The sequence below is a fragment of the Ursus maritimus genome, unplaced genomic scaffold, assembly GCF_017311325.1.
Source record: "Ursus maritimus isolate PB19 unplaced genomic scaffold, ASM1731132v1 scaffold_23, whole genome shotgun sequence".
Taxonomy (NCBI): Eukaryota; Metazoa; Chordata; class Mammalia; order Carnivora; family Ursidae; genus Ursus; species Ursus maritimus.
This window is the reverse complement of record NW_024424786.1, coordinates 19,488,172-19,491,040: the sequence shown is the minus strand read 5'-3', so window position 1 is coordinate 19,491,040 and position 2,869 is coordinate 19,488,172. Positions and strand designations below refer to the sequence as shown.

At 42.7% G+C, this 2,869-nt stretch overlaps 1 pseudogene; it reads left to right on the top strand.

Annotated features, from left to right (window-relative positions):
• Positions 1 to 484: 484 nt before the first annotated feature.
• Positions 485 to 1,252, top strand: LOC103659337 (annotated as a pseudogene).
• The last annotated feature ends 1,617 nt before the right edge of the window (positions 1,253 to 2,869 follow it).

Here is a 2,869-nt window from a genome sequence, read left to right as displayed (position 1 = left end):
AAATAACCTGGTTTTTTTCCCCTTGCACTTTTATATGATAAAGAAAAAAAGAGAGAGAGAAATAAGGAAGAACCTGTAGATTAAAAGACACTTAAAAGACACTTTTACAAATAGTAGATGTGGGGCTTACTGGATCCTATTTCAAATAAACTGTAAAAAAAAATAGAAAATTTTTAACATTGGATTCTATTGATACTAAGAATTATTAATTTGTTCAGATGTGATAATGACATTTTAGTTCTGTTTTTAAAAAGTCTTTATCTGGGTGGCTCAGTCGGTTAAGCATCTGCCTTCGGCTCAGGTCATGATCCCAGGGTCCTGAGATTGAGCCCCGCTTCAGGCTCCCTGCTCAGCAGGGAGTCTGCTTCTCCCGCTACCTCTGCCCCTTCCCCCCACTCGCTCTCTCTCTGAAATAAATAAATAAAATATTTTTTAAAAATTAAAAAAAAAAATAAGTAAGTCCTTATTTGCTTTCGGTGGCAAGATGATGATACAGATTTCCAGGAAGAGGAAGTTTGTCACCTACGGCATCTTCAAAGCTGAACTCAATGAGTTTCTCACTCGGGAGCTGGCTGAAGAAGGTTAATCTGGAGTTGAGGCCCAAGTTACACCAACCAAGACAGAAATCATCATCTTGGCCATCAGGACGCAGAATGTCCTTAGTGAGAAGGACCGGCGGATCTGGGAATCGACTGCTGTGGTGCAGAAGAGGTTTGGCTTCCCTGAGGGCACTGAAGAGCTCCATGCTGAAAAGGTGGCCACAAGAGGTCTGTGTGCTCTGATCCCGGCCGAGTCTCTGCATTACAAACTCCCAGGAGGCCTTGCTGGGTGGGGACCTGCAGTTCAGCATGGAGAGTGGGCCTAAAGGCTCTGAGGTGGTGGTGTCTGGGAAACTTCAAGGACAGAGGGCTAAATTCATGACGTGTGTGGATGACTTGCTGATTCACCCTGGGGACCCTGCGAACTACTATGTTGACACTGCTGTGTGCCGTGTGCTGCTCAGACAGGGTGTGCTGGGCATCAAAGTGAAGATCCCTGGGACCCGAGTGCTAAGACTGGCCCCAAGGAGCCCTGGCCTGATCACATGAGCATTATGGAACCCAAAAAAGAGACAGTCACCACCGCCGCTATCTCAGAACAGAGGGGTGGTAAGCCAGAGCCACGGCCAAGCCACAGCCAGTACCCACAGTATAACAGGGTCTCCTTGGCAGCTGGATCTGGAGTCTGTATATTGCTCTGTAAAGACCTTTAATAAAATCTTTGAAAAAGAAAAAAATTAAAATTAAAAAAATTAAAAAATAAAGGGAGCCTTGGTGGCTCGGTTGGTTGAGCGTCCAACTTTTGATTTTGGCTCAGATCATGATCCCAGAGTCATGAGATCGAACCCTGCATCAGGCTCCATGCTCAGCAGGGAGTCTGCTTGAGGTTCTCTCCCCCTTATTCTCCCTCTGCCCCTCCCCCTACTCATGCATGAACACGCGTGTTCTCTCTCTCAAAATAAATAAATAAACCTTGAAAGACCTATGAATGAAAGAATATGATATCTTGCATTTTATCAAAAATTATATTAGGGGAAGAGTAGATGCTGCTATTATAGTTGAAACAAACTGGTCATCAGTCAATAGTCATTAAAGCTGAGTGATAGGTAAATGGGGGGGTTCACTATACTGTTTTGCATATTTTGTGTATTTTATAAATTCTCCATAATAAAATACTATAAAAGAAAAAAATACCCAAGATCATACATATCACAAATGAAGGGCAGAGTCAGGACTTGAACACAGGTGATTCAAATGCCAGCTTCCTCCCACTCTTACTACTGCACCCAGATGTCTCTACAATGTATTTACCTCATTTCAAAGTTTATGTCTCAAAAGGAAATGCCATAACAAATCATTCCTATAAGCCTGGAGTTCTTCAGAGAGAGCCACAGTACGAAGTATGAAATACAGCTGTCAGAGAAACAAGTGTTAGCAGGAAGATCCCTCAATACACCACGGTGACACAGAAACACTTCCGAAACCTGCACTTTGTTTGCTGCACATACAGAGCAAATCAGCAGAGCACGCGCCAACCAAGAGAACCAAGAGTCCCCTAATTGGCAAAGTTTTAAAATAAGCCTTCAGAACCAAGAAGAAGAGCTGTCTGTAAGAAACAAAGAAAAAGTTCTCATATAATCTAAGTAGTAACGCATATGTAACACTTTAAATTGTGCTCTCAGATTAATTAAATCATCTTAGGCTCTCAAAAATTCCTTGAGATAAGTTAGAGTATATCATAAGAACCCTATCCTAAAAATGAAGCCAATGAGACATAAAGAGGTCAAGATTTGATACCTGGATGGGGACTCAAAGTCACAATTTCTTTCATTCATTCATTCATTCATTCATTCATTCATTCATTCATTCAACAAGCACTGACTCCCAGCCTGCTTTCTATTCCAAGTGCCTGGGATACAGAGATACTGGAGACCCATGGTCTCTGACCTAGAGGAGTTTAGGACTTCCCCATGCCCTTCGAACAGTGTCCAGGAGGGCAGCCCTTCCCCCAACCCCATCTCCTTCCCACTCCTCATTCTGAGTCCCACACACATCCAGGATTCTGCAGAAACAGTGCTGGCTCTAGGGAGCACTGTGCGCTTAAAGCCTGAATGAAGATCATCATTTTCCTAGCTGAATCTCTTCTATTTGCCCTTCTCATCAGCATCCAAAGCAGGGTATGTATTTCCACACGCAATAAATGACCAAAGCAGAAAAAGCATGGTGTCAACTTTACCCAGAGATAATTAAATCACATTTACATCATTCAACGAATATTTATTGAACATTTCCTATAAGCCAGACACGTGGGGGACCAATATGATGAATAG